General features: G+C 41.3%; 1 pseudogene across 1 annotated transcript; it reads right to left on the bottom strand.

Moving 5' to 3' along the window:
- Positions 1-1,520: 1,520 nt before the first annotated feature.
- Positions 1,521-11,709, bottom strand: LOC307000526 (von Willebrand factor A domain-containing protein 7-like; annotated as a pseudogene). Its single transcript, XR_013800690.1, has 12 exons — positions 11,687-11,709; positions 10,927-11,059; positions 10,660-10,753; positions 8,559-8,763; positions 7,834-7,954; positions 7,563-7,760; positions 4,782-5,027; positions 4,581-4,692; positions 4,278-4,430; positions 3,460-3,600; positions 2,309-2,583; positions 1,521-2,204 (listed from the first exon to the last, which is right to left on the bottom strand). The product of XR_013800690.1 is annotated as a von Willebrand factor A domain-containing protein 7-like (transcript).
- Between the last annotated feature and the right edge of the window lie 2,593 nt (positions 11,710-14,302).

The following is a 14,302-nucleotide window of genomic DNA, read 5'->3' as shown; positions in this document are numbered from 1 at the left end:
AGGCACGTAGCTGGTGGATTTAGCAGTGCTTGTTCCCGAGCCAGGAAGAGAAGAGGGGTTAACCTGCGGGCACGATGCAGTTGAGTGCGCCACTGATCTGCAGACCGCGCAAGAAATATTTGTGCAGATTAAAAACACCCTGTGCAGATCTGGGTCGAGTGCACCCCAGTATGTGCACTGGATCCACTGTGCGACTCGCACGGCACTTTTGGCTGAAAAAAGTTTATGGTACGTGTAGAAGTGACCTCCCCCATAGGACACCGCGAGCTCGGCTATGATTGCCAGATGGTTATTCAGTTCGCACCGCCTGTGGGGGAAAGCTGAACAGATAATTTCAGTGAAACGGGAAAAAGCTATTGAAAATTTGGAAAATGAAAGAGCGCGGCATGAGTGTGTGCTTGTGTTTTTCAGGGTAACGGAAAAATCCCCACAATCGTTTTGGCGGTCTGGTTCGGCTGCGGGGAGCAGAGAGAGAAGAGAAGAAATGTCTACATCTGCACCTGTGTTAAGTGTGCTTGTTGCTCCGTGCGCGCTGATGCGCTCATCCTGTTGACATTTCCGAACGGCTTCCTACAGTTGCTTAATAAAAGTGGGCTTTCCACACAAACAAACGTACATGTGTCATTAGTATGAGAAAAAATGGGATTTTAACTGTCAGACTTGGGTCGGGCTCGGACATAAATATCTTTATGCCTGTCGGGCTCGGGTCGGGTTTGGTTACAGCTCTGTCGGACTCAGACAGAAAAAATCGGCCCGATCCGCACTCTAAGCTGCAGAAGTAGGCGGGGTTGTAACCTGTTGGGTAAAACTGTTGAAATGGTTGGGCCTGTGCTGCTAGCGGCGATAGCCTCGCGCTAGTGTCTGCGATGGGAGCTGGAGGTCACTGAAATGGAAAAGGGTTATAAACAGCGGGAGTATGGAACTGGGAGGCCGCTGGGCCTGGCTGCATAAGGCGCTGCAGCCGCAGAAGCCGTGGTGGAGGGCTGGGCCTCATCGAGAGGTGGGAGTGGACCTGTAACAGCGGAATCTGGGGCGCGGCCCAGGCTCGCTGAAGGCCTGTTGCTGCGGCTCGATGGGCGAAGCAAGCGGATCTTGTGCGGGAGGACGACGGTGGTGTCTGGGAAGGCGACTTTTGGGCCCTGCAGGCTTTGCTCTGCCTGTGAGGCGTCCAGGGAGTTGGTGCAGACTTTGGAGAGAGGTTGGCTGACTGCAGGGTAACGTACAGATCATACAGCTCCGCTTTATTCATTTTTCGCGAAGCCTGTACGTCCGAGTTACCCAGCGCTTGCCTCAATCCTGCTACGGTCCACTTCCCGATAGGTGGGATGGTCGAGGCGGCCGAGCGTTAGGAGGAGGCCGGGGAGGAAGATGAAAGTCTTGCCCGAACTTTGTTAATAAAACATCATTATGTGAGAGTGTTGCATGACAATATTGTATTGCATTGGTAGCACTTCAAAGCCAATACCAAATCAAAACTAGTTTGTACATTATTTGTAATTGAAAGGGTTTTATGGCAATATGGTTACACTTAAAATAGTTACAAATGTATGAGATGATAAAAACTTATACCATTAATACCCAGCATATAAAATGTTACCTGAGAGAGAGAGAGAGAGAGAGAGAGAGAGAGAGAGAGAGAGAGAGAGAGAGAGAGAAGAGAGTAAGTGACAAAGAACAGAGGAGCCAAAGAAAGAGTGCCCCAAGAAAGAGAGCCAGAGAATAAAAGGAGACAGAGCAACTGATACAATCTTCTTTTATCCCTTAATTGTTCATTTTAAAATATCTTTGATTATTTTCAATCCTACAATGGCAATATACAATGTTACATAGAATCATACAAAATGGGATACAAAAAAACAGGAGAAAGAAAGACACATGGAAAGTGCATAAAATCCACTGAAAATAGCATTTGCTGTGGAGACAGTGAATTGCACTATGGCATAATTGAGGTCGATGGAGCCCGGAGCTTCTGCCTCAATAGTGAGTGTGAAATCCGTCCCTGATTCGGTATCGGAGGGTGCAGTCAGTGTGACGCTTCCCTGAGCACTTCCTCCTGCCACAAGGATCAGATAGCGGGGGAAAGACACGCTGAAGCCCAGGTCAGTCCGGGCTCGGATAGTGTAGTTGCCGCCTGTAGTGTTAGAGGTCACTGTGAAATTGAGACCGAATGGGACTCCAGGCTGTGCAATGTTCTGCGGGTGGGCCTGAGGAAGAGATATGGTTAATATATGTTATTTGTCTCATACAATGATGTGGGTTTTGCTACTCTTTTTTTTTTTACCAAACTGTGTTCATAGATATTTCTTACCGTGATGGTTATTCTAGAAGATCCTTTATATTGGGTGGGTGACTGTCACTGGAATTGACCAGTTGACGAGGAGTCATTCAACAGTCCTTTAAGTTGGACCACAAATGCCCCCTCTGGGATTCTGTCTACGTTCACCAGGAAGTCTGTCGCTCCCACTGCTTTGATGGTTCCATTAACAACATCAGATCCTGAAACTTTAACTAGAAGTACGTCAGTCACTGTGACTGAATCTCCTCCGGTCACAGAGACAAACAAAGTAGCTTTCTGACCGGATCAAAAATTAGAGAAACATTTTAAAGTCTTCAACCCTGCTCCTGCGGACACACTGTCCAGCTAAGGGCCCATTTAAACAACACCATTTTCAACTAATAACTGTTAATTTATTTAACAACAGAGTTTTGGGGGCCAGAAAATGCAACAGGTGTCCTATTTTAACGATCTGAAACGCAAGTTCCATGGCGGATTGCTATTATAATGGCGGATTTGCCAGGTGCACGCCAGGAGCGGTTCACAGCCGAGGAGACCGACGTTCTCATCAGGGCCGTAAAAGACAGAGAAGTTACATTGTATGGGGATGGGGACATTTTCCTGGTCTGTGGCGGAATTGTTTTCTGAAACTGCAAAATAGCACCAGGGAACGTTTGCGCCGGAACACGCCTCCTCTTTTCGCTGAACCGCCCCCAGGAACGCAAGTTCATTCCCTAATTTACCGATGTGCGTCTGTGGAGGGAAAAGTCTGCTGTGCGTCGGGTGCAAAATAGGAATGATACATGCGTCGGTGTACAAAGTCAATTGCGCTGGGTGTAAGATAGGGCCCATAGTGTTTCTTTACAAAGTGACATGGCCTGGTATGCATACTACAGTGTTTTTAGTCGTTTTCGCAGGTCCGTGTGAATGGAAGGATAAACCTTTCTACTTTTAGTACATTGTTGTCATGTAAACATAAGTTTATTTCCAACCTGCTTCAGCACACATTCATGTGATTTTCAAGTGATACTGAAGAGCTTAATTAGCTGGTTCAGGCGTGTTTGATTAGGGTTGGAGCTGAAGGAAGAGGGTTGAAGTCTTCGGCTTTGAATTATTAAAACCAATGCATGGGGGGAAAAAACATTTTACTTCTGAAACTAAATAGCACTTTTAATTTTGGTGACTGAAAAAAAAAATCAAGCTATTTGAAGAAGATTTCAATACTGCACCAATAAAAGGACGTGTGAAACTCTGTCCCCATGAGCCTCCGTGACCTCCCTCAATTATCTCCACAAAGAAAAAGAGGACATCCACTGTACTCTGACCTGTATTCACAATTAAAGCAATTAAGACATGAATATATGCATTTACTTTGCTTTGGAAAGAATAATTTGCGATTATATTAAAAATAAGCTTGTATTAAAAAAGCTTATATTTAAACCAAGCATAGCTTTTATTAAATATATAAGCTATAATAAAAATATATTATATAAAAATGTATACAATTTATATTAAAAGCTTATATTAAAAAATAATAAAAAATATCTTAATTTGTGTTTTGAAAATAATTCAAAGTCTACCGGTAATAGGTTTGGAACAACATGAGTAAATGATGAAAATTTTCATTTTTGGGTGAACTACAAATCGCTAATCAGAAGCTGGTTAAAAAAACATGATAGCAAGTAAGGGTTGAACGACTTCAGATTTTTGTGATCAAAGTCAAGTTGACGTCGACTACTCACCGATGACGTTATTAATGAACAAATAAGCCTGAAACTCGATCTAAAACTCAAACTCGAGTTGCCTTGTGCACAGCTGACATATGACACAGCACTGCCTTCCACAGGCTATTGCTCAACAGCTCAATTTAAAAAACAGCTCGTAATTTCTTTGAACTAGTCGATGTCAAGCTTAAAGCGCCATGGCAGAGCATTAAAGTCGGTTAGTCGACTAGTCTGTGCAACCTCTAATAACAAGTCATATGGAGAAATAAAAACTTTACCTATGACTTTCAGGGTGTAGGAGGTTGTGGAGCTGATACAAATTTTCCATTCCCCTGTCTGGTAGTCAGAGTTTAGTTTTATTTTCCTTAAATTCCCAACCATCAGGATGCTACCCAGAGGATCATCTGCCACTGAACCTGACTGAGACACACCTGACAGGCAGAGGAGAAAACATTGCAACTGAATCTCTAGAATCTGTTGTTTATTTGTTACACACGTATGAGCTACCAGAAGCATTAAGCATGACAAACTGGTTTATTAAGCACAAGATGAGCATTCTGTTCATAGATGCACAGGCTCACCTATAGGGCTGTATAAGGTAAAGACTGGAGAGTCTCCAGTGACATACACAGTCACATTGGACAGAGATAGATCTAAGACAAAAGAAAAGTTTTCTGCCTTGGCTGAATTTCTCTCTAGAAGTCACCTTCAAGAAATGCATTCGAGAAACATAGGATATAGGATAAGATTGTCTGCATGATGCTAATTTATTCTTACAGTACATTAAAAAAAGATATCGCTTTATAATAGTGATGATAGGAGTTAATATATTGAGATTTTTTTAGGTCAGCATTTATTACATCAGTAATGATGACTTGAGACAATCTAGTGTCTGTGACCTCTATGGTCTGTCCACCAGAAATATGGGCCAGGTCTCTATACAGCTGTATGTCTGACTGAGAAAATAATCTTGACGCCGAGATATCCTTTCCACCACACGATGAAGAGCTTGTCAGCAGGAAATTGACCTGGATGGTTGGAAGAAAGGGAGAAGACAATAGTAAAAATAGTAACATTCACAAAAAGGTTTAATTTGTTAACATTTGTCAATGCATTAAGTGAAGGTAGGGTAGGGTATAGGCAATTTGTTTCATTAACACTTCTTGTTGTTCTGGTTGAAACTCTCTTCACTTCCTGATAGCAATCAATAATAGAAGTGGTCTATATTTTACAAAAATGTACATATATCTTCTGTGGAATTCTCTGGGCCAAAAATGTTTGTCCAATCATTGCAGGATGTCCTACCCCAGTCAACATATAATTTTCCATACTGCTGGCGCAGACATTACACGTCATCAACGTTTTCCGTAAGGATATGCAGAGTTGTAGACAGACAGTCACAGAGCACCGCAAACAAACAGAAGCCACCTTTTACAGTTCCTCCTGAACTAAAGCAACACGCCATGTCATAACCGCAATTATAATATGGCAACCTGTGATGTTGGATGTTAAGATGTTAAGCCTTTTCTCCTCCATTTGAAGCTGTATAAGGTCCATCTCATGTCACTTTTTCTGATTTGCTTTTGAAGGTGGACCTTATACAGCTTTTTGGCAGGCAACTAGAAAGACATAATAATTAAACATGACTGATAAAGTCTGCAATACAAACACAGACCAAATATTTAAATGAAAAAGGAGAACAACAGTGAAAATAACAGTGAAAATAAGGAAGGATACTTGGTCTAGCAAGGTGAAACCTAAAGACAATAATCACTTACAACTGTGACAGAGTGTGGTGTTGCAGGAGGATCCAATAATACAATGTGGCCATCAGCAACTGCAAGATAATTCAACCATTTATTTCCTATTTATTTTAGGTCAGACTGTAATAACAATAAAGAAAAAATAGAAAAATAAACAACTCTCAAACATTCGACAACATTCAATAACTGAATTGAACTGAAGGCAACAGGTTTTATCGTAGTTAATCGTAGGATTGTTCCAGTGCACCTATGCAGCCATTGTGGAGGTGGGGGGGTGCTACCACAGAAACCAAAAATTCTCGGGCCAGCAGCATGTATCCAAATTTCAATCCTAACCGTTCTATTTCATCAGAAAAGATCCGAAAACAGGGCTTTAAGTGTAAAATACCGAACTTGTCCTTTAAATTGAAAATGTCTTTATGTACTCGCCGTGCGCGCGCATTAACTCTGGGTTACCAATAGGAGGTTGATTAAACTAACTCCTCACAGGTGTTTTGGAACCGACATACCCAAAGTAAGCAAGTTTGGGGTTAACCAACCAAGAGATCAAGGTTTATCTGACGGTAAGTTATCCTTGCTTTCTGGAATACCCCCCTGCTTGCAAGAGATGCATTCATTGCCAAACAACAACCTAAGCGGGCTGGCACGTTGCTGCATACCCTCAGGATGCAGGCGGCCAAAGCAGATGATGCTGATTTCTGTGAATTTAAAATGAAAATTAATGTAGCGTATATCGCTAAAGAAGAACTTTCTTTCACAATGTTTAAACCGTTGATTTTGCTCTGCAAAAAGACTGGAGTGGACATAACACCATCTTATGATAAGTGATATCCACGTACGATGTAGAGAGATGATTTCTCTGATAGTTGATGAAATGAAATCCGATCTGGCAGAGAAAATGAGAGGAAGCCGCTTCCTTTCTGTGATGATCGACGGGGACACAGATGTGTCTGTGTCCCCGTCGCACTCTTCCATTTTTGCACTCTTCCATTTTTAGCAAATAAATAAAAAGTTTGTCTAAAATCAATTTTTGTGATGGTTTGTATTTTTTGTGATGTCAGACGTTGGTCTTTGTGTCCTTAATGTTGCTTCTCTAGAGCCAGGGTTGTAACAGACTGGTAGACACAGAACACAAAGAATCCAGAGAACAAAGAACCATGAGGAAGATACAACACAACCAACCATACCAAAACAGGCCAAAACAATGACTGACAAAGAACACGAGAAACATAAGGGCTATATATACACATGAGGCTAACAATGAAACAAGGGGAACACAAATACCTGTGGAAACAATCAAGGTGAAAAACTACAAAACTACAACTATGACATGAGACAGGAAGGGAAACAAAAGTCCATAGACAAACACAGAAATCATGACAGAGCCCCCCACATAAAGGGGCGGATTCCAGATGCTCCAAAAACAAACAAAAGTCCAGGAGGGTGGTGGAGTTGAGGCTGATCAGGGGGAGGAAGGAGGATTAGGTCCATGGAGAGGAAGCAGGACTGGACACTGGGGGGGATCGGGAAGCCAGGGCAGAGCAGGCGGAGCTAAAGACCACCACAGCAGATCAGGTGGAACTGGAGAATACCACATCTGAGCTAAAACAGACAGAAAGAGGTTAAAAACGCCCTCCGTGGCCGTAACAGGAAGCATAGAGGGTTCACAAACGGCCTCTGTGACCATGTCAGAGCAGACAGAGAGTTCATAGACAGCCTCTGTGCTGTGTCAATGCAGACATAGGATTCAGAGGCGACCTCCGTGGTCATGTCAGGACAGATCTAGGGTTCATGGATGACTTCCTTGGCCATAACAGGGCAGGCAGAGGGTTTAGGAGCGGTCGGCACTTCAGGAGGTGCTGTAGCGGACACCACCGACTCGGGAAGAGCAGTAGCACATGCCGGCTCTGGGGGAGCTGAAGAAGTGTGTGTGACTGTGACCCGAATACACAAGATGGTGGCAGCCATTACGGGAAGCACAGCCGAAGGTGGTAGGACCTCGGGGGGCCACAGGATTCAGGACCACAGAACATGGGAGTACTGGGACCACGATACTTGGATGTGCTCATACCAGACTCAGGACCACCGGACTTGGATAAGCTGAGACCACCAGACTTAGGACCACTGGATTAGGATGCATTGAGACCCTTGGACTGGGAAGCACTGAGAGCACTGGACTTGATACCACCAGACTTGAAAGTGCAGAGAGCGTTGGACTTGGGACCACTGGACTAGTAAGCACTGAGAGTATCGGACTTGAGACTACTAGACTCTGAAGTGCTGGAATCCGTGGTGGGCCACTGAAGCTTGAGGCACATAGCCAACCCCCAAAAAAGTGTTTTTGGGAAGGGTCCTCCTCCACTTCCCCACTTAACTGGAGGGCGTATTCCAGGAATTCAACCAGCGGCCCTCGAGTACCATCACAGAGAAGTATTGGTTAGAAATTATTGAGTGCATAGCAATAAGTCAATGAGGGTGAAGTCTGGGAAGTCCGTAAGATATGCAATGTCCAGAAAGTCTCTGGTCTGGTCCTCGAGGGAATGGCTGCCTTGACGGAACCGAATTAAACGGATTGCTGTATCCATCGACAGGTAATTTAATAAACAAACAAAATGAAAAGAAAGGACTGGGAGACACAGAACATAAATAATTCAGAGAACTAAGAACCATAAGAGAGATACAACAATACTACAACCATGGCACATGAGACAGGAGGTGAAACAAAAGTCCAAAGACACAAAGTTCATAACAATTTTTTTGAAAAATAAATATCATACAGATTTTGAAAGGTCATACCGAAGAAAGGATTGGTTTCCTGTTGCCACCCGGATGTCTTCCATAGTTATATGGAAGTTCCATAATTCCATAGTAGCGTTGATGGCCATTTCAGCACCACGCTGATGAAGGAAGCCATGACTTGAGCTTGTGTCATCCTTATTGATGCTTCCAGTTGGTTCTCTCGAACTCGTCCTGTCAAAAAACCCGCCATGGCTACATTTGCCTGACAGGCACATATTTTCAAGAAAATGTTGTTGAGGAAAAACATTTGTTCTAGCCAGATAAGTATAAGAGCAACTCTCTGTGTCAGCAGTATGAAACCAGCAAGCCAACCAAAATATTGGTTAATAGGCTAAATTAAGCCTAATCAATATCAAACTAAATGTCTATTTAGAAGACAAGAACATCAGCAAATTTATAATAAAAATGAATAAAATAAAAAATCCTTCAGGAAGTTCGGGAACTGTCTGACTAAGGCATAAAAACCAAAACACCTATTGTACCAGTTCTAAGGCATTAAAAGCCTACCTACCTGCAGGCAGGGCCGGATTAAGAGTTCAGAGGCCCCTGGGCACAATGACTTGTAGGACGAGTCCCCCCCCCCCCCCCCCCCCCCTTAACTTAATATACAAATGAAATAAACAGTGCTTTATTTTTTCAGCTACAGTATGTGTATTTAACAGCATGGAAGAAAGTCATTAAATTATATGAAATATGAAAATAAAACACAACATAGACTTCACTGTATAAATTGTACATTGATTCTTATTAAAGCTATTAAAGTTCTCAGTCAAGAGTGAGGGATTTACTCTTTGTATTTTGTTGTTTTATTAACAGGGACATTTTTAATTGTCATCATTTAGCCTACTCTCTCAAGCTGTTTCAAACCCAAATAAGTCTCCCTCTTCTGTTGAAAATAAAAGTTATTTGGAAGAATGTGGGTAACCAAACAGTTGATGTACCCCAGTGACTTCCATAATAGTTTTTTCCTACTATGGTATAGTCAATGGGGACCAGCAACCGCCCGGTTAGCCACACTCCTCAAAATATCTTCTTTTGTGTTCAGCACAAGAAAGAAATTAATACAGGTATGGAACAACATTAGAGTGAGTGAGTAAATAATGACATCATTTTTATTTTTGGGTAACTATCCCTTTAAGGACAAGCGGCTGCATGTTTACTATTAGGGCTACTGTCTCTTTAAGATCTGCCCGCGACGAGTCTAATATACACGCATTTGACAAGCAGATTTGTTTCTTATTTTTTTCTACTGTTCTTTCACTTTAGACATAACCAACTTTGTTTATGTAAACCTTGTGTGTATTTGACAGTATTAGAGCAATAAGACTCGAAAGATAACTTAGTCCAGTAACAGACGCTGTTAGACAGGCTTTTAGTGCATGTGCGCGTCGGCGGGTGTAACGTTAATGCGCTCAGAAAAGCGCCCGTTAGAACAGCGCATCAGCAGCGAATGACATGTGTAACCGGCAAGGCTTTAAAGCACATGCAAATAATTCATTTTTATAAACTACAGTGTCCCGTTCCTCTGCATTTCATGTGAATATACGTCGCGCTGTAAAGTATGTTGAGACGGAGGCGCCAGAACTGCAAACTGATAGAATGCACGTGCACGATCCTACGATATTTCTTCAAAAGCAGATCGTGGAGACATTTTAATCATAATATTTGACATAATATTTGACGGTGCCCAGGGCCCCTTAGATGTCCTGGGCCCCTGGGCAATTGCCCAATTGCCCTAATGGTTAATCCGGCCCTGCCTGCAGGTTTGTTTGAGAAAAACAAGTGGAAATATCCGGAAGTTAAGATATTCTGCTGCAGAATCTCTGGGAGAATGTTGTCACTGCAGCCTTCTCAAACACAGCTTTTGCATGGTTTTGTATTTGGGACCTATAGAAACGCGTGTGTGTGTGTGTGTGTGTGTGTGTGTGTGTGTGTGTGTGTGTGTGTGTGTGTGTGTGTGTGTGTTTAATAAATTTGTTATTTGGCATTGGTGGACAATTGTAAAGGTGGCTTATTGTCATATGATACTACTGACTGGGGAATTTAATTTTGAGATGAATACAAATAAACTACTTCAGGAACAACTACAGTACAGTACCTGCTAACTTCTTGAGGGGAAGTTCAGGTCAGATCAGGGGGCTGAAAGGAGCAGTGCTTCCCAGTTCCACCCAGTTACTGTGGCTATAGAAATCCTGCACACAAAACCGCATTCATTTGTTATGGTCTTAACAGTGTTTTGGGGGAAAAATCTACTCAATTCTGTTATTAGTCTAGTTAGTACTACAGACTAGTATTTTTTTTAGGACATCCCTGTAAAGTATGACATGCATACTTCAGACAAATATCTGCCCTGTTTCATGCTGACTTTCACTGCAGCAATGCCCTGAGTGATGAGGTCCCGTCCATTTTTGAAATCTTCGTTATCAAAATGATGAGCAGTGCTGAACTGCTTTATATCAACAGCTGCATTGCTAAGGGAAATCTGGGCAATAGCCAGACTGAAAGTGGATATTTTTAACAAGGAGGAATATGAATTTGAGCAGGCTCTCTGGACATCAGTTGCTGTCAATTTGTTGTTGATCTGGAGGTGAGGAGTGGGAAGTAAAGAAAAAAATTAACATGGGCCCAGTAATTTTTCCAGATCATTTGTATAACCTTGTAATTGCCACTGAATGCATTCATTATAGGAGCCATTTATACATTCACCTTTTCTGGATAGGTTAATATTGCTATTACTTATTCTAGCCACAAAGGTGTGGATGGCGAGGAACACACGGTTCTTACCGTAGCCGTGAGCACTTGACTTAACCAACAGCTCGACAGCACTTTATTACTTAGCACTGGGTGAAGTACCATTAAAATAAAATAAAATATTTTATGTAAATGATCCCTTTTACCTTTATAATAAATGGGAACACCACCCAAAGAGAGCTAATGTTTGGACTCTTTTGGATTTTCTGCTATACGCGTTGAGAACACCATGCCATCTATGCCGAGGCTTATAGGATAGCCTCGACAAAGTAAGAACCGATTCCTTTCTGTTTTGGATAAGCTTTTGAACTGGACAGGGAGTGCCCTGATCGTTTGGATATTGAAAGGATTGCCCATCCTATTGGATTGCTTACCTTTCGCGGAGCTTAGAAGTCATAATTGAAAAACCTGTAAGTCCTCACGCAGACCGCAGTCACTGAAAGCTGGTGGGTAGGCCTACACTTTCATATATTTCTGCTGATGGAATTGGAAATTGGTGGACACTCGAAATTGAAATGAAAGACTGTTTCAGTGTTGTTGCTTCTTAAAATTGAAAGTACTGTGTTGTGCGAGCTGTTGGTTGCCTCTGCATTAGTAAAGTTCATTGAGCGCTTTGAACTTGACGCGCTTAATGCATAAAGATGAGTGCAGAGGAAGAAACCTTGCTCTATAGAGCCAAAATTCCTTCTGTGGCTACAGACGAAAAAATTATATTTCTGATAAGTGTAGTGCTGCTGTTGATGATTCGGGGAAAACAATGTTGTTCGAAAATCTGCAAAAAAAAAAACGGAAATCCCAATTTATGAAAGCTAATAAAATTAAGCAGAGGATTAATGAGGTTCTTTCTGGGAAAACAACATCTCAAACTGTGGTTGATGTGAAGAAATGTCTAAACAAATTGTAGTATCCTGGAATAACCACTAGGTGTCCTTGTATAACAAGTGTTGTGTTTTATCCTGGAAAAGTCAGTTGAAGAAGATGTGCCATGCGGGAGGCATGGAGTGTTTATGTCTGTTGCTGTAACTGTTGCAAACAGAAAGTAAAGTATTAACTTCAACTCAATGAATGTAGTAGTCTGATTTATATGGAAGATAGATACTACACAAATATACCACGTTGTGCAATGCGGCTTTAAAAACTCAAACTACTTTGCTGGAAATGCCAATGCCTGATCCTGAACATGACAAACAATAACATTGGCTTGAACAGAAAACAGAGGAAATTAATACATTTGAGAATGATGTGAAGGAATGGTTGGCCGATGCTGCTGCAAAAAATTATGACAAGAATCTTGATGTGCTGTTTATAACAAATTCTGACATAAGGCCTGAAGATAGTATATCCCAGGCCCGGCTCCACAGGGGGGCCAGCTCCTAGCCCACTCAATCAGAAGCTTGGCCCACCTTGGCCCCGCACCACATAACAGCCAATCACAATTTTGACACCATGAAAAAGCAATAACACATGAACTGAACATGGATGAGTTTGTAACAGAATTCTCTAAAATGAGTAGAAAGCTAATGCTGTAAATAGTGAGAAAATATTGTGATAAGGAGATCTTTCTCAAAACCTGCCCTGTTTTCCTCAAATCTAAAGTTACTAAACTGATACAAGATCTGTTGTGAGGTAAAAAATAAAATATTACAAATGTTTTAAAAAAAAACTGAAAAAAAAGAAAAAGATTCTAAATATAGGCCTACATAAGAATGTAAAAACAAAAATGTAAAAAATAACAATGGCCAAAAATCTATAATGTTATATATTAACAGTTACAGACGTGAGAATAATTCTTAAGAAAAACAGCATTTCAGATAAAATTACCATTTTTAGTTTGTAAGAGCTAAACAAAAAGCTGATGTTGTAAATAGTGATGTAAATAGGTATTTTAAAAGACCTGCACCTTTTTATCAAATCTAAAGTAACTTAACACGATATGTTAATGGGTAAAAAAAAGATATTACAAATGTAAAAAGAGAGAATGTAAAAAACATGTTAATAACTTAACATTATTAACTAAAAATATTAACAATTAAATATTATGAAAATGAAAAAAAACACAAACAAACAATAACAAACAAACAACCCAAAAAATTGCCTTAAATTTATGTTATTAAAACTATATCAATAGGCATGCGAGACCACACCACCCCCTCTCAAATCCGCCCGGCCCACCTGGAATATCACTTGGCCCACCTTTCATCTAATATCTGGAGCCGGGCCTGGTATATCCAATGTTTCAAGTAAAGGGTCAAAACATAAAGATCACTCCTCTGTCAATTCAAAGGCTTCCAATATTATTTCTGTTTGTTTAAAGGCAAAGGCTGAAAGGGCTGCACTTTTACAGTCTGCAGCCGCTTTGAAAAAATGCATGACATTGACGCTGAAGAAGAAGCCCTTCAAAAGGAAAAGGCAAAGCTGAAAAGGAAAAAGGAACAGCTAGAGATTGAGGCCAAGTTGGCTGCTGCTACGGCTAGATTGTCTGTTTGAAAATGTGCGTGGAGCTGAAGATGTGGACGAGTATGAAGAAGATAATGGAGAGGATGCCATGAATGGCATGAAGATTTCAGATGCCCCAACATGTCGTCCCCTTGGAATTATAAGGTTCTATCTGACATTTTTGTACAAATTTAGTTATTCACATATTCTTATTCTGTGACCACTTCTTTACATTATGTGATGTTGTTTTTTAAGTTGTGTACATTTTGGAACTTTTTATTTAGAAAATAAAAAGGTTCTTTCTACACAGTCGAATGGAATGCAAAAACTTTACAGCTCAATATCTCAAAACCAGTCAGAATGCAGATAGAACCTTATAATTCCAAGGTGGCGATGTGTAAAGAGATGGCTCCTACACTTGCAAGGGCTTCAGATGACTCCAACTCTGAATCCACATACACCACTGGTAAATTTTATATATGTTCTACATGCTCACAACTTATAATAATTGCTTTCATGAGCTCACTGTTTTCTGTCTACTTGAATGATGTTGG

Source organism: Phoxinus phoxinus (assembly GCF_949152265.1).
Source record: "Phoxinus phoxinus genome assembly, chromosome: 6".
NCBI classification, from domain to species: domain Eukaryota; kingdom Metazoa; phylum Chordata; class Actinopteri; order Cypriniformes; family Leuciscidae; genus Phoxinus; species Phoxinus phoxinus.
The sequence above is the reverse complement of the archived record's forward strand: the minus strand, read 5'-3'. Positions and strand labels throughout refer to the sequence as shown.